This window comes from Sus scrofa, chromosome X (assembly GCF_054392235.1).
Source record: "Sus scrofa isolate SSC_HxYL_T2T_F1_AM1 chromosome X, Sscrofa_HxYL_maternal_Yorkshire_Landrace_v2.0, whole genome shotgun sequence".
Taxonomy (NCBI): Eukaryota; Metazoa; Chordata; class Mammalia; order Artiodactyla; family Suidae; genus Sus; species Sus scrofa.
In genome coordinates, this window is record NC_139401.1 from 101,334,426 (window position 1) to 101,359,364 (window position 24,939).

Sequence of the window (24,939 nt, forward strand, 5' to 3'; positions counted from 1 at the left end):
GCAGTTTTCACTGGACCATCTGCAGAATGATAATTGGGCAGGTGTGTGATTTGGTACATGAGGCCTCTGATCAGGGACACCTTTGGGCACAGGGGGTTAGTATGGTCGTGGGTGATTACCAGGCCAGGGCTTGGTAAGAGCCATGTAAGCCTCTGGTTTTGGATATATGAATCATACCCCCCCAACCCCATGAAAGAGGCAAAATGACCAGAGACTGGGGTGTATGCTGGGTAAAAGCTGACAGCTGTGAATCTCAAGACCAGGGGGACCTTGGGATGTCAAGGAGCTGACCCTCCAAGCCACCAAGCAGGCAAGTGGGCCTTGTAAGTGAGACCTAACAGGAAAAGGGGGGTTGGCTTGTGATAGGGGTACAGGCTAGAGGCCACAACACCTGAAGGACATTCCAACTAGCTGACCATTCCCACAGGTTGCACATTTTCTCCCTGGAGGCGGAAATGGACTCTAGAGCAGAGGAGTTTGCTGAGGTCTTTTGGGGGAGGGGAGCAGAGGGACGTGCCAAGCAAGGGAAATGAGGAATTAACTGTGGGGATTGGGAGGTGCTGCCCTCACCAGAGACTCTGTTCTTAGGAGGTTGGAGACTAAGTTACTATGAAGTCAAAGTGGGTAGCCAAGGCAAAAAAAAAAAAAAAAGAAAAAGAAAAAAAAGAAAAGAAAAGAAAAAAAAAAAACAACCAACCCTACAAAACTCAGATCTCTAAATCAGATAGAGTAGGTAGGTGCGATCAGATGGAGTAAATAGGAACAAAGCCTTAGAGAGACACAGAAGAAGAAAAGAGCTCTCATTTTTACAAGGCACCCAAAGGCCCTGATTTCCCTGGTGAGATGGGGGAATTGTGCTGGCTGAGGCACTGTGGGTCGGCCCACACTTAAGGGCGTGATTTCTCCCTAGCTGGAGAATCAATAGCATTGCCACCCGTGTAACCTACCTTCAGGAGCCAGTAGCTTTGGTCAAGGGAAGAAGAATCTTGATGAGCAGCAGCCTCAACAACTGGCTCTTCCACTGGGTAAGGAGAAAGGAAGTGGGGGGGGGGGGACTTGGCGGGAGGGTCTTCTTATTGGGGCCAGACAGGTAGGTCGACTGCTTTTACATGGGCTGGGTGAACCCCGGGCCTGGTCCGGGACCCCTGCTCTGGGCATAGGGGTATTAGCCTGTGCTCAGAAAGTAAGCCCTCCTTCCCAGGGGCCCATGGGACCCTGTGCAGGCCAGGGACGGCACAAACCACTGCCCTAGAAGGTAAGTGAAGCTGCTGAGGCATCTAGGGTGCAGCTCCCCCAACCTCCCCACCTGCCAGAGGCGAGGCGGTTCCCTCTGCAGAGCCTGGGGTGAACCCGCCTGCCAGCTGGGCACTGCGCGGCTTCTCCAGCAGGGGGCAGGAGAGGGCAGGCGGCCGCCTGCGCGGGGGCCGAGCCCTCCATTTCCGGTGTGAAGCCTGAGCCTCGGATCAAGTGACAGCCATACATTTCACATCTGATTTAGGGGTACCGGACCACCAGATGAACCCTCGGGTCTGGCAGTCTGTTTCCATTTCCTCCCAGAAATGTGTCGCCTCCTACCGCGCGCTCCGCGACTTCGGAAGGCATTTGCATTTACATCCGCGGTGATTACTGGAGTCGCTAATACAGCCTAACTCGGAGTTTAATTGGAAATGTTAATCAATGCGATGGATCCGTGTCTGATTTGCACAATCGGCCAATTATCTGCAGGTTGGGGCAATCTGTGCTGCACCCAGGGGGCTGCGAGGAGGGGGCGAGATGGCATAGCCACAGCTGGGTCTGCAGGCGGGAAGCGAAATGAGGGAAGTGGACCTTGAAGACTGGGAAGAGATGAACAGTCTCCTGGTAGGGAATGCAAATCAGGAAAGGCCTGGGCGCCTGATCACTGAGATGGAATAGGACTGTCTTGGAGCCCACACCCTGGAGATGGAAGCCAGGGTTTTGCCCTGCTGTGGGAGGGATTTGCAGGAAGGCATTTTTTTTTTAGGGACTCAAGGACTAAGAGCTGGGGTCTAGTCAGCTCTGGGACTTGGAAGTCAGGCATTCTGGTCTGAGTGTTTCTGCTCTTCTCTGCATCTCAGTTTTCTCATCTTTCGAAAGCTGGGGTTGAACTAGTTGGTTTCTAAGGCGGTGGTGACATGTTAGGAAGCGGGTCCGTTTGTTCTTGGTAATGAAAACAGATTCACTAAAGGAAAGCCCCCCCCCCGCCCCAAATATCCTACCTCTTCTAAATCACACTTTTTGGCATGCTTTTAATTCCGGGGGCGGAAACAATAGAAAACAAACCCACACACATTTCGTCTCTCTCAGCAGTGTGGCCTTTTATTTCATGTGAATAGAAACGGGGAAAAGAAACACCCAAGTGCAGAATCTGCCCCTCTAACCAAGCCCCTGAAAAGCTCTGTGAGGGAGGGGTGTCTTACACAGATCTTACTCCCTGGAGGCGGGAGGCAGCTATGCACTAGCGGCCCTGATTCCCTAACTCAGTCTCCGAATAGAAGGACTTGGGGCGAGGGTGAAGGAAGGGCCTGGCTTAGGGTATGCATCCTTTTCCTTCTATTTCCACCCACCCACCCCCACCACTGAGCCTGAGCCAGGTAGATGTTTTGGAATTCTGCACTTTCAAGAGCCATTCCCTCTAACCATCAGCACAATCGCGCCCTCTAGTGACCTCAATGGGGACACTTTTGGCAGAACTCCCTATAGGTCCCATGGCCCAGCACGGGTGCCAGTTCTCAACCCTCTGTGCCGCTGCGCTGCTACTCGCCTTGGAGGAGGGACCCAGTCCTTCCGCTTGAAGGAAAACCAGCGGCTGTAGCTTCCTGCAGATCCATCTAATATACGGATGAGGCTGGGAGTTGAAAGAGGGAGCCGTTACTGCCCCAATGCCCAGTTTACTTCTTTGGGGCTGAAAAAGGTTCCAGAGCATTCCCAGCTATCTTCAGTGCTGGGCCAGGCACTTGCCATGGGAGGGCTCTGTGGTAGAGAGAGTGGTTGTCCACAGCTTCCCCCACCCCACGAAAAAAAAGATGGCAGCCCTAATCCCCAGACAGATGCTGGCAGGAAGCTGGAACACTGCAAGGCTGGGGTGCTTGGTCGGCACACAGTGTGTGCACTGATCTCTACTCCAGCCTCCAGCAGGAGGCTAAGCCATGGGTGCACACACAAGGCGATATAGATGTGCAACACGGTACAGGCACGCAGCGTGGCTGTGACATAGACATACACACCAATATAGATTAGGCACAGGCGCCCCATAGCACAGAATAGAGGCAATACACATGCACCAGAGTGCAGACCCATACAGCAGAGGGCACATACCCAGTACGGTACTTACACGATACATATATACAGCATGAAGTAAACACAGCTGCACATGCACACGACACGGTACAGGCACACAAGTACAAAGTGGTACAGGGATGCCGCTCAGATGTACCCAACTCCATATCTGCTCACACACTGGACACACCCCCACTTCCAACACTTTACCCCCTGGCTGGTGAGAGGAGTGTGGCCGCCAGGTGGGGCTCTGTATCCTGCCCGTCGGGTCTGCACGGGCTCCAGCTGTGCAACTGGTGGGTTCAAAGCAGGCTGCCTTGGAGTTAAGAGGCAGCTGAGCAGAAGTGGAGGTAGAGCCAAGCAAAGCTCTGGATCTTGCATAGAAACCAGGAGATGCTTGGTTAGTAGGATGCATTCCCCTGCCCCGTCCTCTAGCGAGGGCCAGGGGACCTCCTGCTGCCATTCCTCTGGAGCCCTCTCCAAGCCCCGCCCCTCTCTGGAGCGCTGGCAGCCCTCCCTTCCTTACCCCCACCCCAGCGCCCTTGCCGGATGAGCTCATGCAGCGGGGGAGGGGCTGGCACACCACTCAGCAGCGCAGTGGGTAGGATCTGGAGAGGCTGCTTGGAGTGTGCGTGCATGTGGGGAGCTCACAGGGAATGCCAGGGCCCCTGGGGGACAGACGTGCTCTGGAGGCTTGCTAGCAGCAACTGGCGGACTTGGGGTATGGCTTGGTCTTTGGATTCGAGAAAGGGGGCTCACGGAGCTCTTCTTGGCTCCCTGAGGCTTCAGTTTTACTCTCTCTACTTAAGATAGTCATCCGTCCATGTCTTCGGATTAGGATCCTCTGCGTTCTGGAATCCTCTACTAGAATGCGTGCTGGCCTGGATCTGGCTCTGTTGGAAGTTAGCACACAGGTGCTGCTCTTTGTGGAGGACAAACACCGCGGAGGATCAAGAGGGGCAGGATAGCAAGCGCTGCAGGGCTTGGAGTCCTATCAAGGGCCTCCTTTGGAGGCTCAGGCGATTGTGGGGAAAGGCAGAAAAGGGAGAGGTTCAGGAGACCCTGTCTCCTTTGTGGTTGGACATGGAAACCTCTTTGGGGAAGATAGGGTAAATGGTAACCCCCCTAAAGCCCCCGCCCCCATGTCTTCACCCAAAGAAATTGGGGTGGAGGTGGGGAGAGACATCCCTGGGGTAGAGATTGGGGGAAGGCAGAGGAAAGTTCCAATTAGGATCAGAGGCAGCTGTGAGATGAGAGCAAATAAGGGAAACTCACCCACCAACCCAGGGAAGGAAGTTGCTGAGAAGAGCAACAGGAATGGTGGTGAAGACTGGAAGTTGAGGCTTGAAATCATCTGAACAGCCAGGTCTTTAGGAAGCTCAGGGATCCTCAGAGCCAAACCTGCCTCCTCCATCAGCTTTCAGTTTGCCGTAAATATGCTGATACTTCACATCTGTCCTATTTGGTTCAGTGCTCTCAGCACTTGTCCATGGTGACTAGGGCAGGTCTTTTTTACCCACGAGCAAGCAGCTCCAGAGTGGTGAAGTGCCATGTTCTCAACTTGAAACTTGCAGTTCAGTGTCCTTTCTGGACTCCTCCGTGCCAAAGCGTCTTTGCACTTCTCGACTCTGATGCTCTGCTTTCTTCGTAAGGGGTTTTCTGAGAGTCCCTGCAGTGTGTGTGTGTGTGTGTGTGTGTGTGTGCGTGTGTGCGCGCACGCGCATGTGACATTTGCAGAGTTGGACTAGGGAGTAGTAGCAGTTGGGGCAAGAGGTTCCCTCTCCCCCACAATGCTTCTCTCGGCAGGTCTCCCCCCAAGCAAGAGCAGCTGAGTCCTTGCATCTTGTGGCGGCTGGTGTACCCAGCACTGAGTCCGTGGGAGCTGAAGGCAGCTGAAGGCAGCCCGGCCCCTTCTCATGGGCAGCACCCACCTGTGCTGAGGTCCTGCAGCGGTGGCCGTGTGAGGTGAGTAATGCATTCCAGGGCAGGGAGTTAGGGATCTCCAAATCCAGAGAAATGCCACCTTTCCACCTGAGCTCCCAATATTCAAGACCCCTGCCTGAGCCTCACGAGCCAGGCCTCAGGGCACAGCTGGTACTTTCTGGGGGAGCGTGCCCAGTACGGCCACCCTTGCTCTCTTGGTTCCCCACATCTCGCATATGAGAATGACAGCCTTGACCTACATCCTGGAGTGAGTAGGAGAAACAACCCAACAGTCATTGCCAGGTCCTTTGCAAATGTCAAGCTCCATCCAAGAGCTTCAGTGTAATACAGACATGCTTCCCCTCAAGCTGTCATTTCCTTTCTTCTTGCTTTCCTGATGTCAAAGTGGCATTTCAGCCACATGCCACAAATGCACCAATTAGTTCCTGTAATTTCTACTGCCCCATAACCTGAATTTTACCTTCCTGTTCAAAGCGTGCCCCCACCCCATGCATCCCAGCTTCTGGGCATGGCAGGCTTAACTTCAACCTTCCAGAACGTTCCCTCTGTCTTCCCACCCAATCAGGGAGCATTGCCTCCCCCAGCTCTCCAACAACACCTGAGTCTGTAGCATATAGCGCGGCCCTTGCTTCTCTGCTGTCTTGACTAGTTCTTGCATGGTTTTTGGAGCATTCATCCTGGCAGATAAACGAGACAGTAAGCTCTTCAGGAGCAGGACTGGATTTCACAGATCTCTTAAATCTCTCTCATCAGGGGCTGACAGTCCCCCGGCAGCTTTTTCGTTTGGCCCTCTTTCTCTTCCTTTCCACCTCTTTCAGGTTTCTTGGCATGTCTCTCTGATCTGTCTCTTTTTCCTCTCAGGCAGCCATGGTCATTTCCTCTGTTGTCTCCTCCGTCTGGCCTTCTGTTGCCATATGCTGCGGCCCAGCTATCTGTTTGTATCTTACCATCCCTCTGTCTCTCTGTCTAGTCTTCTGTCTCTATCAGTTACGGAGGCTTCTCTCATATTGTCCACGTCAGAACCCAACAACCGAAATAAAAAATACCCAACCAGAAAAACACCCTAAAAAAGCAAGTGAGGAATATGCAGTGCAGTTCCCTTTCATACCGAGCCTGTCCTGGGCCCCACAGGACAAAGGAAAATTGCAGCTCAGCGGCAGGTGTTTCTGCGATGCCTTCTCATGGAGGGGAAGCCCCAGAGTTTGGGCCGTGAGATGGCAGGTATGAAATTACAGCCTTGTGGATACGGACGCGTTCAGCTTTCTAGAGATGCTCTGGCAGGGACTCCTCTATAGAGCTTGAGCACCAGAAGGTAACCAGAACTGGCTAAAAGAAGAAGCAAGCCCCGGGTCTCTCCTGGGTGTTCTATGACAGCCACAGTAGTAACTTATATTTATTGAGCGCCTACTGTTGCCAGCACTGTGCAAGGCATTTTACTTGTGTGAATGTGTCTGAGCCTATAGTAATTCTGCAAGGTAGGTATTTTTTTTTCTAATGCTTGCTGGTTTTGTTTCTGATTATGAAGGTGATATTACCTCAAGGTAGATATTTTTATCATCACTGCTTTACCCATGAAGGAATCGAGGTTGAGAGGGGCTAAGGAACTGGTGTGTCCCTGGACATCTGTTGTGACTTTGGGTGGAAAGACACTTCCTGGAGAGGTTCTCCGCACCCCAGATTATTTCGGTACCTTCCAGTACTCTCTCTCACACACACACTCCCAAGCACACTCACACTCTCTTAAACATTCACACAATCCTATTTACCTCCCTGACTCACATCCACACTCGCTGGACACACTGGGCATATTCATAAACGACTGTCCCTCTTGCACCCTTACCCTGAGTGTGAGCACATTTACAAACACACTCTGTACAGGTACATTCATACTGCCACACACTGATACACACTCACATTTATACATTCACATTTCTGCACTGACCCAAACTCATACCTGCCATACACCTCTCCCTCAGATTCTCACACACATACCTTTGCGTTCCTTTTTTTTTTTTTTTTTGATTTTTTTTAAGGCTGCATATGCAAGTTCCCAGGGTTAGGGGGTCAAAGCGGAGTTACAGCTGCCAGCCTATGCCACAGCCACGGCCATGCCAGATCCAAGCCACGTCTTCGACCTACACCACAGCTCACGGCAACGCCGGCTCCTTAACCCACTGAGCGAGGCCAGGGATGGAACCTGCGTCCTCATGGATCCTAGTCAGGCTTGTTATCAGTGAGCCACAACGGGAACTTCCTGCATTCCTTCTTAGTTCTCACACTTTCCCAGCCACAGCTACACACTCACATCCACACAAAGGGTACAGTCACCCTTAACCCACAAATTCCTACGCTGTCACACACACTCTGTACGCGGACATAGCTTGACTTTCCCCTGCCTGTTGTTCATACGCACACTCAGTTTCATACCCTCCAGCAAGTTTACACTGATGTCACCGTTTCTTCCTCGCAGTTAACACGTTTTACACAGCTCATACCTCACTGGAACACACGTGTGCATACATGCTTACGTGTTCCTACTTATACGGCTTACACCATGAAAACAGTCTCACCCATTTAAACTCTTCTGTTTTCTTACACTCAGAATCACATTCTCTTCCACTCACATACTCAGCACTGACACAGTCACTCTAACCCCATCACATTCACACGTAACCACACTTGCATATGGGGAACACTCATTTTGACAGATTCACCATAGTGCTCCTAGTGATCCACACTCCCACCCGTGTCATACTTTCCCAAATTCTTTTTTTTTTGTCTTTTTGCCTTTTTTAGGGCTGCCCCTGCGGCGTATGGAGGTTCCCAGGCTAGGGGTCGAATCGGAGCTGTAGCCGCCAGCCTACACCAGAGCCACAGCAACACTGGATCTGAGCCGCATCTGCCACCTACACCATAGCTCATGGAAACACCGGATCCTTAGCCCACTGAGCGAGGTCAGGGATCGAACCCGCATTCCCATGGATCCTAGTTGGGTTCGTTAACCACTGAGCCACAGAGGGAACTCCCCAAGTTCTTATAAATATCCCCACACTGATGTTATGACATTCATAGACTTTCTCACTAACACACCTTGTAACACACGCAATTGCAGACAGTAGTGCATAATCACAGCTGTCACTCTTCCGCCACTATTTGCCACTGTCTCTTGTCACCACTACTAAAAGGAAGAGTGTTTCTCTCGGTCAGGGTGGCAGTGGGACTAGCTCTTTCTAGCAGAAAGGAGTGGGATTTATGTCTAGGATTAAAAGGAAGCAGCTTGCACCGTCTGATCAAGTTTTACATCCTTTAGCCATAGTTTCCTTTTACAGAAACCATGCCTAACAAGCAGACCCTTAGCCAGTCCTTCCCAAAGATGTTAGGGCTTAGATGGTTTATTTTTTTTTGGACGTTTATGGCTTAACTTGCCACTTCATTTCTCTCCCAAGGGGCAGGGACGCTGAAGTCTGCATTTCTTTACGCAGTCTTGATGGCTTCCTATGCAACAGTGTGTGTCTCTGATTTTATGTTTATGATCTGGAATTGCCTGCAGATTAGACACATGGAAAGGGCAGCCCTGCTTCCAGAACATACCTCTAATGTAGCCAGGTCTACTTTTCCCCTGTTAACCCTGGACCACGGTGTTCAAGAAAGAGAAAGAAAAGGTTAAAGAGCTAGCTGGATGATAAAACATGTTTCTATTGTAAGTGTGCACGCGCCTATGTAGACCCCACTGGAGTTTCGACAGCTGTTACTAACAAGTGAAGGGAGGAAATTTCTCCGTAGGCGTGGGTAAAGACAAGCTGAAGAAACTTCCTTGCGCTCCAGACAGACGGTAGATTTCCCTGCAGAGGGTGGAAAAAAAAAAAAAAAAAAAAAAAAAAAAAAAAAAAAAAAACCAACCAAAAACCAAACCAGGAGGGAAGCAGTTGATCAGGAGCTTGGTACCCGAGCCACGTACCACCCTAGTCCCGCAAGAGCACCTTGTCAGGGTCTCTGTAGATCACTGCTGTCTCCGCTGGCATCTCCCTGGAGTAAAAGTAGTGCTAAATATGACCAAGCTGCCATTTGCTATGGGTTCCGCCCCACGGCGGGAAGAGACTGTACTCTGGGCCCCCCCCCCCCCCCGTTATTAGATTGAGACCTTCTTCGATAGCAGAGATCACACCGTCTTACTTATTTTGGATTCCCGAGGCCTAGCACAAGGCCAGGCCCAGGGCAGCTACTTACGAACCTCACTGAAGAAACGCAAAGGGGTCAGTGGGCAACCCCATGTTGTCAGGTCAGATCTGGTGCCTCTCTTCCTCAAGCCCAGAATTCCAGTGGCATTACCCGCTCAGATGGAGGCTCTTCCAGGCGCCCCACATCGTGCAAGGCCCAGGGAGCAATTCAAGTGGGCCAGAGGCACATACTCTGCCCTTGAGGGAATTTCATTTGAATGAGAAAGATGGAGTCACCAAGAAACAGTGGTACATGGCAGTTTTGAAGTCTGGGGTTAGAGGAACCTTTTATCATGTAATCCAGTAGTCTTTGGGTTCCAAAGGCCTTGAGGGCCCGCGAGTGGCTGGGAACAGCAGCCAGGATTTAGAGCAGCCACTTCCCAAAGCCACTGTCATCGTAGACATCTTGCTTAGCGCAGGGAAGGAAGATGTGTCATCTTCCTAGCAGGTTGTGTAACAAAGCGCTTTGTCACTGGGCATACGGCAGAGGAAGAAAAGTGAGCTTTTAGGCCTTAATGGAAACATTGTACTTAATTAAGATTTAGCTACCACCTCCTCCAGGAGACAGCTTTAGGGAAATAGCCCAGCAAATTTACATTTGATCGTTTCTGCCGATATGCTGAGGCTCACCAAAAGCAATTTATAAAACTTGACAGTACTGGCTGAATTTTAAGGAGGGAAAGAGTGCACCTGCCTGAATTCCCTTGAATACAGTGAGGAGCGCTAAGTAAGGAGACCCACCCGCTGCATTTATGTGGTATTTTAATACTTCTTGAAATATTTGACTACCTTTTCATCTGTTAGGATAGAAGCACTAGGAGCGCCAACTCTGGAGTCAGCTAGACCAGCATTTGAATCTCAATTTGGTCACTTCTGAGCCGTGTCACCTTGTCTGAGTCAATTGTTTGTCCTTCTCAAGTCTCAGTTTCCTCATCTGTAAAATGGATGTGATTGTCATACCATCTGCCTCGTTGAAATAAGATGATGTATGAAAGCATTTAGCACAGTGCCTGGCCCATAGTCAGTGCTCGAGAAATAGTAGGTCTTATTTCTCATCCTTACCACAGCCCTTGAAAGGAGGTGTTTTCAAAGGGACAGAACCTTGAGGAATCAGAGAAACAGTATGGTTCTCTGCCACCAAAGCCCCAGTTTTCACAGAAACTGGGTTGCCTGCTTTCCTTTAAGTACTTACGCCTGCTTAACCACAAGCTGGGGGTCAGTGCTCATTCCCACTTAAGAAGATGAGTGAAAAAGAAAATTAACCCACGAGTGTTTCCTCAATTCCTGTGTCATTTTAGGACATGCTTTTCTGGCCACTGTAGCATTGATTCTTACTCATTTCAATGTCCCCTCTAGGCCTATAACTTGCCCCCTGAAATGGGGATGCGCTCAGTAATGTCACCCTCATTTGCCGGTACAGAAACTTGGCAGAGGAGGAATGGAAAGGACTCCTGATGCTGGTGGGGCCCGAGGTCTGGTCTCTAACCACAAGCACACCTCTGCCCTTGATTCTGATGTTGACTCGTCTGCTCTGTGGGTAGAGGGTCTGCTCATTTCCAGGCTTTGGTCCCAAACAGCACAGTGGAGGCACAGTTCACTCACTTCAAAGCCCTAAGAACATTCATGTCCTTGCAAAAGCTGTGGGTTCCTGAGAACTTGTCATATCACATAAACTGTAGTGTGATTGAGGAAGCATAAATAAGAGCATGGGCTTTGGAGTCACGCAGACATGGGATTGTAGAGTCTTACTCTGTGACCTTGGGGAGTGAGCTGATGTCTCTGAACGTCCGTTTCATCTGTAACATGGAAATAGCAACACCGTAAGTGGTTATGTGAATTATCTGAACTCGTACATGAGTAACTGTTAGCAGAGTGCCTGGGACCTAATCAAATCTCAGTGAATGGTGTTGATTCTGTTGATGGCTTATGAAGTCTGCGGCAGTGATTGTAAACACCTTCTACTGGCGAAATATGTAAAATGACTTCAAAGCATTTCCCACATGTAGACCATTGGATACTCACACTCTCTTGGGGAGGTAGTCGCGGTTTGTACATTAGGACATAGATTCAGAGCAACCAAGGGATGTCCTCAAGGTCACGAAGCTCATTAGCAGTAGTGCTAGACTGACAAGGTACCAGTCCAGGCTAAATATTTGCATCTTTGCTTGGCAAAGTCTTTGGGGTGACAGTTATCAAATAGGAGCTGTGTGAACTGAGCATAATCCTTCTTGTGAAAAAAATGTCTAAATGCTCGCTAGCTGCAATTTATCTGCTAGTCGAACCACATTGTGTTTCTCTCTATATCTTGTACCATGAAAGACCAGCATGTTGCTAAAGTGCGACAAATGTGACATAAGAGTACCCTTTGCAACAAGGCTGAGTGATCTATGGCCACAGTGGTACCATTTCCCACCAAAAGGAAAATCTTTCTTGGGGCATGCTGTGTGGTTTTGTTCATGCTGTGCCCACAGCATCCAAAAGTTCCTGGGCCAGGGATCAAATTGATGCCACAGTAGTCACCCAAGCCACAGCAGTGGCAACACCAGATCCTTACCCCGATGAGCCACCAGGGAACTCCCAGAGTCTGGAAAGTCTTGAAACATACTGAAACACATCAACAGAACTCTTAGTTGTTTCTCTCCTGACCTGAACGCTACAAGGCATCAACTTTAGTTGAACTCTAGGGAAAGGATGGAGGACAAAAAGATAAGAACCCTTTGGACCTTTCTGTGACATTTGCCTCACAGATAGACTCATCTTGAAATACTCTTCTCTTGGTTTCCATGATGTCATAGGGTCAGTTCCTCTACTTCTTTAACCATATTTCTCAAGGATCTCTGGTTGCTTTTCCAGACCCTAAATGTTGGTGTTCCCCTGAGGTCTTTCCTACTCTTTTATTCTGTACTTTTAAGCTGGGCAATTGTACCTGCTCCCATGCTGGTAGTTTCCAAATTAATGTTTTCAGCCCATGTGTCCTCCTCTCCATCGAGTGATTTCATAATGCCAAATAAATGTGTTAGAACTATGGCTACATTTGTATTTATTGTCTTAATTTTGCTGTCTCTACTGAGAGGAATAGATATAGCTAGAGAGCGATTTTTCTTTTCCTGCCCATGTAAATTGATGGTTTCTTCAGATTTTTTTTTTACTTGCTATGTAATGAAGACAAGGTGCTTAGATATTTGTTTAACTTCCCACTAGATATTTTTACTGAGTTTAATTGTTTAATTTTTACTGAGATATCCAGTGGGTCACTGTGCTTGTTCTCGCTTCTTTGTATATGGACTAATACAAAAGTTACATGGTCAAGGACCATTTGCAGATATTTCGTCTTTGTAGAATGTTTATGTTTGTTGGTAGAGTTTCTATAAAATTTTTAAAACTCATAAGTGCCATCCTTTTGGCCAAAACCAGAATAATGTGTGTATTATCTTGGGAATATGATTTCTTGCTGTCTAGTGGCTGCTAATTTAAGGGGCCCTCCCACATCATCATACTTGTTGTCAGCATGCCAACGTCATTAGCTTTTTTAAAAAAATGTCATTCTAAGCTAGTTGTTTACTCTCATTTCAAAAAAAAAAAAAACCCCACAGAAACTGAGGCACAATTCTTTTTTTAATTTTTTAAATCTTTTTGTATTACTCAAATAAATTTATCACATCTATAGTTGTATAATGATTGTTACAATCCATTTCACAGGATTTCCATCCCACAACCCCAGCGCACCCCCCCACCCCCCAAACTGTCTCTCTGGAGACCAAAAGTTTTTCAATGTCTGTGAGTCAGTATCTGTTCTGCAAATAAGTTGTCTGTCCTTTTTTCAGATTCCACATGTCAGTAAAAGCATTTAATGTTGGTGTCTCATTGTATGGCTGACCTCACTTAGCATTGATAGTTTCTAGGTCCATCCATGTTGCTAAAAATGCTGGTATTTCGTTCTTTTTAATGGCTGAGTAATATTCCACTGTGTATATGTACCACATCTTCTTGATCCACTCCTCTGTCGATGGACATTTAGGTTGTTTCCATGTCTTGGCTATTGCAAATAGTGCTGCAATGAACATCGGAGTACATGTGTCTTTGCGAGTCGTGGTTTTCTCTGGATAGATGCCCAGGAGTGGGATTGTTGGATCAAATGGTAGTTCTATGTTTAGTTTTCTGAGAAATCTCCATACTGCTTTCCACAGTGGTTGCCCCACTGTACAATCCCACCAACAGTGTACTAGGGTTCCTTTTTCTCCACACCCTCTCCAGCACTTCTTGTTTGTAGACTTTTGGATGATGGCCATTCTGGCTGGTATAAGGTGGTACCTCATAGTGGTTTTGATGTGCATTTCTCTAATAATGAGTGATATTAAACATCTTTTCATATGTTTCTTGGCCATCTGTATGTCTTCCTTGGAGAACTGTCTGTTTATATCTTCTTCCCATTGTTGGATGGGGTTGTTTGTTTTTTTGGTATGGAGCTGTAGAAGGTGTTTATAAATTTTGGAGATTAATCCCTTGTCAGTTAATTCATTTGCGAAGATGTTCTCCCATTCTGTGGGTTGTCTTTTCGTGTTGTTTAGAGTTTCCTTTGCTGTGCAGAAACTTTGAAGTTTGATTAGGTCCCATTTGTTTATTTTTGTTTTTATTGTTCAATACTCTATGAGGTGGATCTGAGAAGATGTTGCTGTGGTTTATGTCAGAGAGTGTTTGGCCTATGTTTTCCTCTAAGAGTTTTATAGTGTCTGGTCTCATATCTAGGTCTTTAATCCATTTTGAGTTTATTTTTGTGTATGGTGTTAGGGAGTGTTCTCATTTCATTCTTTTCCGTGTGGCTGTCCAGTTTTCCAAGCACCACTTATTGAACAAGCTGTCCTTTCTCCATTGTATATCCTTGCTTCCTTTGTCATAGAGTAGTTGGCTGTAGGTGCATGGGTTTAATTCTGTGCTTTCTATCCTGTTCCACTGATCTGTATTTCTGTCTTTGTGCCAGTACCACACAGTTTTGATGATTGTTACTTTGTAGTATAGTCTGAGGTCCGAGAGCCTGATTCCTCCAGCTCCATTTTTCTTTTTCAGGATGTCTTTTGCTATTCTGGGTCTTTGGTGCTTCCAAACAAACTTTAAAGTATTTTGTTCAAGTTCTGTGAAAAATGTCCTTGGTAATTTGATAGGGATTGCATTGAATCTGTGTATTGCCTTAGGTAGTATAGTCATTTTGATAAAATTAACTCTTCCAATCCATGAACATGGTATATCTTGCCATCTATTTGTGTCATCTTTGATTTCTTTCATCAGTGTCTTATAGTTTTCAGAGTACAGGTCTTTTGTCTCTTTAGGTAGGTTTACTCCTGGGTATTTTATTCTTTTGGATGCGATGATAAACAGGATTGCTTGCCTAATTTCTTTTTCTGTTCTTTCATTGTTAGTGTATAGAAATGTTGTTGATTTCTGTGTATTAATTTTGTATCCTGAGACCTTGCCAAATTTGTGGATGAGCTCTAACAGTTTTCTGGTAGAGTCTTTAGGATTCTCTAGGTATAGTCTCATGTCATCTGCAGATAGTGATAGTTTTACTTCTTCCTTTCCAATTTGGATCCTTTTTATTTCTTTTACTTCTCTGATTGCTGTGGCTGGGACTTCCAGAACTATGTTGAAGAGTAGTGGCGAGAGCGGACATCCTTGTCTTGTTCCTGATCTCAGTGGGAAATCTTTCAGCTTTTCACCATTGAGAATGATGTTAGCTCTGGGTTTGTGATATATGGCCTTTATCATGTTGAGGTAGGTTCCTGCTATGCCCTCTTTCTGAAGGGTTTTTATCAGAAATGGGTGTTGGATTTTGTCAAAGGCTTTTCCTGCATCTATTGAGAGGATCATATGGTTTTTATTCTTCAGTTTGTTAATGTGGTATATTAGACTGATTGATTTGTGGATTTTGAAGAACCCGTGCATCCCTGGGATAAATCCCACTTGATCATGATGTACAATCCTTTTAATGTATTGTTGGATGTGGTTTGCTGGTATTTTGTTGAGGATTTTTGCATCGATGTTCATCAGTGAAATTGGCCTGTAGTTTTCTTTTGTTGTGGTATCTTTGTCTGGTTTTGGTATCAGGGTGATGGTGGCCTCATAGAATGAGTTTGGGAGTATCCCTTCCTCTGCAATTTTTTGAAATAGTTTCAGAAGGATAGGTGTTAGCTCTTCTCTAAATGTTTGGTAGAATTAGCCTGTGAAACCATCTGGTCCTGGACTTTTGTTTGTTGGAAGTTTTTTAATCACAGTTTCCATTTTAGTTCTTGTGATCGGTCCATTCATCTTCTATTTCATCTTGGTTTAGTTTTGGAAGATTGTGCTTTTCTAAGAATTTGTCCATTTCTTCTAGGTTTTCTGTTTTATTGGCGTAGAGTTGCATATAGTAGTCTCTTTGATCCTTTGTATTTCTGTAATGTCCATTGTTACTTCTCCTTTTTCATTTCTAATTTTATTGATTTGAGTCCTCTCTCTTTTTTTCTTGATAAGTCTGGCTAAGGGTTTATCAATTTTGTTGATCTTTTCAAAGAACCAGCTTTTCATTTCATTGATCTTTTCTATGGTTTTCTTTGTTTCTATTTCATTGATTTCTGCTCTGATCTTTATGATTTCTTTCCTTCTACTAACTTTGGGGCTTGTCTGTTCTTCTCTCTCCAGCTGCTTTAGATGTAAAGTTAGCTTGTTTATTTGAGCTTTTTCTTCTTTCCTGAGTTCAGCTTGTATTGCTATAAACTTTCCTCTTAGAACAGCTTTTGCTGCATTCCATAGGTTTTGGATTGTCATGTCTTTGTTGTCATTTGCTTCTAGGTATTTTAAAATTTCTTCTTTGATTTCTTTAGTGATCCATTGGTTGTTTAGTAGCATGTTTTTTAGTCTCCACATGTTTGTGTTTTTTGCAGTTTTTTTCTTGTTGTTGATTTCCAGTCGTATAGCATTGTGTTCGGAAAAGATGCTTGATATGATTTCAATTTTCTTAAAGTTACTGAGGTTTGATTTGCAGCCCAGGATATGATCAATCTTAGAGAATGATCCATGTGCACTTGAGAAGAATGTGTATTCTGATGCTTTTGGATGGAATGTCCTATAAATATCTATTAAGTCCATCTGGTTTAATGCTTCATTCAGGGCCAGTGTTTCCTTATTGATTTTCTGCCTGGATGATCTGTCCATTGCTGTAAGTGGGGTGTTAAAGTCCCCCCCCCACTATGATTGTGTTATTGTCAATTTGTCCTTTTAAGGTTGTTAGCAGTTGCCTTATGTATTGTGGTGAACCTATGTTGGGTGTGTCGATATTTGAAATTGTTATATCTTCTTCTTGGATTGATCCTTTGATCATTATGTAATGACCTTCTTTGTCCTGTAAGATATTCTTCATTTTAAAGTCTATTTTGTCTGTTATGAGTATTGCTACTCCAGCTTTCTTTTGATCCTCATTTGCATGAAATATTTTCTTCCATCCTCTCCCTTTCTGTTTGTATGTGTCCCTAGAAGTGAAGTGGGTCTCTTGAAGACAGCATATATATGGATCTTGTTTTTGTATCCATTCAGCCAGTCTATGTCTTTTGGTTGGGGTGTTTAGTCCATTAACATTTCAGGTAATTACTGATATGTATGTTCTTATTGTGAGGCACAATTCTGTTTGGAATCCTGAACAACAAATAACTGAAGGCTACACTGGGCATGTAATAATGTACAGCATGATGACTATAGTTATTAATACCATATTTTATACTTGGAAATTTGTTAAGAGAGTGGTTTTCACTCTACCAAAAAGCGAAACAAAATAAGAAATAGCGATGTGAGGTGCTGGGTATATACATTAACTTCATCGTGATACCTTTTCACAATGTATACCTATACCAACCATCAATCACATGGCACAATGTAAATATATAAATTTTTAATTTGTCAATTATCCATCAATAAATCTGGGAAAACCCCTAAAGACTTAACAAACCATTAGTCCTTCCCCACTCCTCTGGGCCTCTTGGGATAGAAATATATTTCTACCCAGATTTCCATTTGGGGTCCCAAGACCAGTAAATCCCACCAGGCCTAGCATCCCTGCCATCTTTGGCCAAGGTCCCAAATAGAGCCCCTTCTTGAAACCTTTCTTCTCTTGTCTTTCTATTTCCATATTGGCCATGCTTCCTCTCCTATGGCTCCTTTTCTCAGACTTATCTCTTTTCAAAATTATTTCCATGTTGCCCCCTGGAACATGCTACTCCATGGGGCAAAAAAAAAAAAAAAAAAAAAAAATTCCCCAAGTCTTCCCCCTGCTATATCTAAGACTGCATTGTTATCCAAGTGATAGTTCTGAAATTCAAAACTAATCATGCCATCCCACTGCTTGGAACCTCTTCATCTAGACAGGAAGCGTCCAAACCCCAAAAGCAGACGTACCGGATCCTTCTTAATTTGGTCTCTACTGATCTTGTTTTTTCCGTCCTTCTTATTTGCTACAGTCTCACCAAGTTCCCTGTAGTTCCTCTAATACAGTTGTCTCTAATCTTTTATGAGCCTCAACCCATGTTATGCTTTGTGTCTGCAACGTGACCTCCCCATGGTTTGCTTACTTGTTCTTCTGAACTAGCTCAAGTGTACTTCCTCCGTGAAGCATCTTTCTTGAGGCTGTTGGGAGCCCCTCTTCAGTAGCAACCTGTTGTCTTTTTTGCACTGAGCTGTCATGGCTATTATATTTGAAGTCTCTTCAGGTGCAGGACCTGTAACTTGCTCATCTCTCCCTAGACCCTGGTGATCTCCTCAGCCTTCCATACCTTGCTCAAGTGCAATATCCTCTACCTTCTCTAGGAAGCACTAGCTACCCTTCCTCCACTGGCCTTCCAAAGCATCCCCTGCCTTCTAGGGCACGTGCTAGACACTGTGTAAATGCTGAATGAATGAATAAACTTAGGAAGATTTAGGGATTTCCTCAAGATCACAAGACAATCCAGAAGTGGAGCTGGAATTTGCCCTTCGTCTTTTGTTAGAGACAATTCTTTTGGGTTCATAAAAAGAGCTAACTAAAAATCAACCCCAGAAATTCAAACTACAGAACATGATATGCGACTTAGTTCTTAAATGTAATACGAAAGGAAGTAGTTTCTTTTTCCAGGTATTATGTTCTTAACACATTTCCCCAGATGAAGTCCGTTCTGCTCATATATGACTTCAGTTCTGGAAAGTGTTATGTGTCATCTCTGCTGATTTCTTCTGTAGTTCCCCAGGAGTCAGCGTTCTGGCTTTTGAAAGTCTCATACATGTTACTTTCTTCTTAAGATCTGTTCTCCTTCTTACATAGCACCAGCCTCACTTGATTCAGCAGAAACAGCGTCCCAAGGCTAAGAAACATAATCTCGCATGCTTAGATGAGAGTCTTTGTTCACTGCAATATATTGTGCATTGATGTCTTACACCAACCTCATGCTTTCCATTTTTTAAATCCCGGTGAACTCCTACTCATCTTTCGATGCCACGCTGAAGTCATAGACCTCTGATCCCTCTGAGAACATTAATTATCCCTCCTGCTCTGTCCCTCCAAAGCATCCCGTGCCTACCTGGGTTGCACCTCATTGTATTCCCTATTGTATGTATGCACATCTGCCAGCCTCATTTAACTGTGAGCTCTTTGAAGCCAAGGTCGGGTCTTCCCGCATCTCTCTTTGTATACCTCCAATACCGGACACAATACCTGGTCATATGAATATTGATGGCATGAAAATGCCAGGCAGGGCAAGAGGATCTTTGGAACATCCAAATCAAACACTTTTCTTGTATGTGGAGGTATAATTACTGGCACTGATTTTTCATCCAGTGAGAGAGCAGTCAGTTAAAGAAAGCCTTCCCTCCTTCTGAATTGCTCTAGTCCCTCCTTTTTTTTTTAAAAAAAAAGTACTCTTCATTTTGCAATACACATGCCCTTACTTGTTTTGTAGTTACATTTTTATCTGTATTTAATATACATTTTGTATATAATATGCAGCTGGAGATGAACCCCACTGGTGAAGCCTATCATCTCCCTCCGGGCTGGGCATTATCTCTTTATGCCCAACACCTCTCAAGGTACCTGGCACATAAGCTTCAGTAAATATTCGTTGTTGGAGTAAATGAATGTGCGCACAGCTGGGTTGCTGACAAAGCATGGCCTAGGGTTACTCTCTGACCCTCCTCAAAGGGGAGTAGGTCTGTCTTTTGGCAACAGGAGTCTTTGAATTGAAACTCAGCCAGCAACCCCCAAGAAGAAAGCATGCAACTGGTTTCTTTTCCTATAAAGAGCAATGTTGGGCTGACATAAGATCTCTTCTCCTCTCTTGATAACAGCTGTGTAACCTATGGACCCTAATTATTAAGTTGGCCGGAAGAGTACGGGGCATGTCGAGGTGACCTGCAGGAGACCACAAAACCTGCTGGTGGTTGGCTGATGTGGTCGTGAGGGCAGGAAATGTCTTAGGCTCAGGTCTAAGGGAGAAAGAACACTCTGAGATGACTGTTGTTTGGTACAGAATCATAATATAGAAGTATATATATACACCCACGCATTTGTATATACAATTATATATACCTTTATATGTGTATGTATGTATGTATTTACTTATTATAAACACCCAGCTTTCCTCCCCCAATTTTTTAAAAAAAATTTTATTATAGTTGATTTACAATGTTCTGTCAATTTCTGCTGTACAGCCAAGTGACCCCGTGAAAAAAGGAATGTGTATAGATGTGTATATATACATATATACACATAAATATATAGAAAGTATCACATCTACATATATACATACACACATTCTTTTTTTCACGTAATCCTCTATCATGTTCCATCATAAGTGATTGGATATCTTCCCTGTGCTATGCAGCAGGACCTCATGGCTTATCCATTCCAAATGCAATAGTTTGCCTCTACTCAACCCACACTCCCCGTCCATCCCACTCCCTCCCCCTCCCCCTTGGCAACCACTCGTCTGTGCACCACACCCAGGAGTTTGCTTCTTTTCTGTAGATAGGTTTGTTTGTACCATATATTCCTCCCCCCAGTTTTTTGTCAGACTGTGTTCTAGGTCACAGTCCAGGCTCCACCAGAGTCCTTGGGAACCACCGGCTCATTTCACCCTCAGGCCTGCTGACTCCTACTTCTTTTTTTTTTTTTTTTTTTTGTCTTTTTGCCATTTCTTGGGCCGCTCCCGCGGCATATGGAGGTTCCCAGGCTAGGGGTTGAATTGGAGCTGTAGCCGCTGGCCTAGGCCAGAGCCACAGCAACTCAGGATCCAAGCCGCGTCTGCAACCTACACCACAGCTCACGGCAACGCCGGATCCTTAACCCACTGAGCAAGGGCAGGGACCGAACCCACAACCTCATGGTTCCTAGTTGGATTCGTTAACCACTGCGCCACGACAGGAACTCCTGACTCCTACTTCTTGCACCAACCTCTGCTTCTGCTTTATCTGCAGTTTTCCTACCAGAATACCATTTCTCCCTTTGAGGTGAGGGCTGGGCCCTGTGATCTCAGCCTTGGGCCATCCCAGGGCCACAGAAAGACTTAGGCACATGGCAGTCTTCTTTTTGTGTGTGCGGGTGAGCCCCGGGGAAGCAAAGCTGATGGTGTGTGAGAACTGGTGGTGAGCCCCATGGTATAGACGTGGCAGGGGCAGCTGCAAGCAGGCGGTAGAGTAATGGGCAGCAAGGGCAATGACCCGCTTGGTGGATCCGACAGCTTATAAGTGAAGAATTTGAAAGTTGGCTACAGGAAAGCCAGAGGAAAGCCAGCTTGCTCAGTTGTGAGGTTATCCTTCATGCTTTTGGTTTCTAGAGGAATTTCTTTGGCTGGATTATGATCTTTTTTCAGACCCACGAGCAGTTGTCTTTAAAACAAAAATAATTGTCTTTGGTAGGGGTAGGAGACAGAACTCCGGCAACTAAGGCTACGGCCGGCCGAATGTGTATCCCCTACCATTTGCGAAGTGGGATAGATGGAAAGCAGTTCTTGTCCTGTCCCATTCTTCCTTCAGCATTTGAGGGAAGCCCCTTATTTATTAAATTTTTTTTTTTGGCCACATCTGCGGCATGTGGAAGTTCCCCGGGCCCGGGATCGAACCCACACCACACAGTGACCCAGGCTGCTCCAGTGACAGTGCCAGGTCCTTAACCCACTGTGCCACAAGGGAACTCTGGGAAGCCATCTTTTTTTGAGGAAGGAGAAGCCCTTTTTTAATAGGTAGTATTTCCTCTTCCTTAACTGTAGCCCCCAAATAAGATGCTGAGACCCACGCTCAGCTCTTTTGTAAACTTAGGTTAAGGGACAAAAGCTTGAAGAAGAGTTGCTGCATTTTATGCTGGCCTCCAGGTCTGGCAAGAAGTGTTTTTTCGGTGGAATGTGAGCTTTGCCAAAATGATCTAAATTCCTAGTTTAGAAATATGAAATGCCAAGCTCTCAGTTGACCCCAGGGAGCTCTTCTCATCAGACATTCAGTGGGCACCTCTCCCTGTAGAAAGCCGATTTGGGTATAGAAGATTGAGGATAGAGCAAGCTCCTGGGACCCTGAGCCATAAGGCACAGGTTGGAAAACAGTGTCCAGCCATCCCTATGGTATGCAAAGGGCCCCAGCAACTTTGGGAATTGAATTTTTAGGCTTGAGTTTGAGGGACTTTGTGGCTCCCTCACAGGAGCGGATCAGGGAAGGGTGTAATTATCGCCCATGCATAGTAGCAGAGAGCAGCTAGAACCCCAGAGCCTCAAGACATGGGTTTACCATATCCTGTTCCCTTGCACTGTTAGTCTGCGTCGAATTTTTTCTGTCTGAATGCTTCCAAGGATACTACATTCTGTTTTGAGACCTAGGAAATGTTTTATTACTAGGTTTTGCTTCCCTTTTCTCTTTCCCACATGTTTATTTGAGGCATGTTTTTTTTATGCTTAAAAAAAAATTCTACCTCTTTTCTTTATGCATCCAATTTTCTCTTCTTAGGAGCATCAATGTTGGAAATGAAAAGCTGAAACCTATAATAATGCATCGGTTTGCAAATATAAACACACATCAGATGATCACTAGCATTTTCTTGGCGTTAGCTCATGTAGCATACACAATGAATAATAAAGTATGATGCGACGTACATTTAGAAGCCTAAGAAGCCATCCAAATAGGAACTGTTTGCCCCACACCACATATGCAGTCTCCAAAGTCTGGATGCTGGGATATACGTATTGATTTCCTTATTTGGGACCCCTCATTGAAATTTGCAACTGTAACACGCCAGCTTATTGGATTTCATTAATGGGACGTTCCCGCTGAAAACAAGGGAAGCCCCTCATAAAGCTGTCAGCAGAGAACAGGAAGACAGCAGAATCAGCCTCATTTGCTCGCGGGTGTGAGGGAGACCACGAATGTATTCTCTGTGACTGTGCTTCGTATGTGTGTCACTAGTGAGCTATCTTTTGCCGGATCTAAGATCGCAACGAGGCGGCTGTAAAAAGAGCTAGTGGCTCCCTCACTTGTCGGGCTGCTTTCGCAAATGTGCCTAACACGTAGCTCAGCTCCTACTGATCAAGTGATCTTCGAGATGGCTTCCCTGCATCACACACTGTAATGGTATCTCCCAGGCAAGGCTCTCTGAAACAGCACACCCCTGGCTCTGATAGCAGAGTTCCCTTGGTGAGTGCCCCAGAACAGACGAGCCCCAAAACGAGGCCGGCTCAGAACTGGTCCTCTTGGAGTTCTGTCAGGAAATCTCCTAGCCTTGGGTCTTTGGATGAGAAAAGCAGTCGAATTCAGTAAGTACCAGCCTGCAGTGGGTGGAAATGAAAAAAGCTGCAACTGTCACGTGAGTGCTTGGAGAGGATGAGAGTGTGTATGTAAAGAGAGTGCGTGTGTGTGTGTGTGTGTGTGTGTGTGTGTGTTTGTGGATTGGATACACACTGTCATGGTGTCGTGGAAAGGGAACAGACCAAGAGTTCGAGATTCTAGACTCGGTTCTTTCAGTTACTTTGTCACCCTGGGTAAGTCACTTCACCTCTGTGCTTTGTTAATTCCTCGTGTGGAAAATGGGGATGGCGTCCCCTTCTTCACGTGTTGGTGTCTGGCTCCAGGAAGAGCAGGAGCTCAAAGAAGCTTCTTGGACATTACAAAGTCATAGAGTGAAACGGGAGGTGTCGATAATGCGATGGTAGCTGGCTTCTGCGTGAGACCCAATTCCTTGGCAGTTGGACTGGTGCCAGTATTTCCAGACACCTTCTTGGCTCAGACCTGCTTTTGAGTGGGCATTTAGGCTTATTCGCCCTTATGAAAAACTTCCTCAGAGCCTCAACAAATGCAGAGTGCCCTCCCATGTGTATTTATGCCTACTGGGAACAAGGCACTGTACTAGGCAGTATGATAGCATACAGTTAGGACGGAGGGGTTCTTACCGTCCAGGAGCTTATGATCTAGTGAGAGGAATGGCATGTTTAATGACCATGTGCAATTTGCGACAAGAGGATGGAAACGCTAAGTTGGGCCCATCCAACTATAGTTGTCTCATACACCACGTCTGGAAATGGGAGTTTGGGTTTAGAGCTGCCAAAGACACAGACCTGGCTCATTCTCCTCCTTATAAAATGTAATGAATGCCCTTTCTCTCTTCTTCGGCATCTTAGCCTATGATGAGAAATAATTCTGAAAAGTTGCTAGAAATCTTCAGAAGCAAGTTGCTATAAAAAAGCAAGTTGCTACATTGTGAAAGCAATATATCTTTCACATCATACTACATTATCCCCTTTGCACACTAGGTGATTCCCCCCCCCCCTTCTTTTTCTCTCTCTTGTTTTTTCTTTTTGGCCATTGAAAATAGTTCACTACGTCTTCTTATACTGTTAGTCATAAGTGTGCGGCCGGTTGGTTCAGTTGCTAATAATATGTTGAAGATAAAGTGGGTTTAGGGTCAGCATAGGCTAGTTAGCAAAGCATCATCTGTTTCCCTGTCACGGTTTATACCTGGAAGCTGACCTAGCTGTCTTGAACATGTGGGCTTCTGTTTACAAGGGAGCCCAAGAAGGAGCCAGCAAGGGACTCTTGGATCCCTTTTCCCACCACCAAAGAATAATTCAGTGTATACCTCATGCTCAGAGTGAAAGCAGCAACCTTATCCTCAAATAGGAAGAACAGTCTAGCATTGATATCATTGTCTGAGGAGACATTGGCTGCCTTTAAAACCTGGAAGCTGTCATTAAAACATCAATTGTTCTTGTTCTGTAGCGCTAATTCTTGTTATTAAGATTTCCCCACTTCTAGAAATTGGAAATGCGCTCATGTTCCGTTAATGTCGTAACATAGACTTCTTTGACTTGTCTAGGACATTTTTGAGACCCTAAAATCAGTCATCTGTGCTCTTGGCAGTTTAGCTGCCGTCTCATCAGCTCCAGGTGCCGTCCCTTGCACCCGATCCTATTCTTCATGGAGGTATCTCAGAAGCATTAGGAAGTTCAGTCTGGAAATT

General features: G+C 45.7%; 1 protein-coding gene across 31 annotated transcripts in view; it reads left to right on the plus strand.

Moving 5' to 3' along the window:
- Window positions 1-24,939, plus strand: part of PAK3 (p21 (RAC1) activated kinase 3) — a 299,369-nt gene that overhangs the window by 171,583 nt on the left and 102,847 nt on the right. For 9 of the 31 annotated variants that reach the window (XR_014835534.1, XM_085008202.1, XM_085008199.1 and 6 more), the window contains one exon: window positions 5,104-5,262. The exons of 12 other annotated variants lie outside the window; for them this stretch is intronic. The gene's annotated coding sequence lies outside the window, so the exon portion shown is untranslated. Of the gene's footprint in view, window positions 1-910; window positions 1,026-1,498; window positions 1,726-5,103; window positions 5,263-23,216; window positions 23,240-24,939 lie in introns of those variants that run through there. 10 more of the 31 variants (XM_021080675.2, XM_021080684.2, XM_085008194.1 and 7 more) reach the window with 5 other exon arrangements.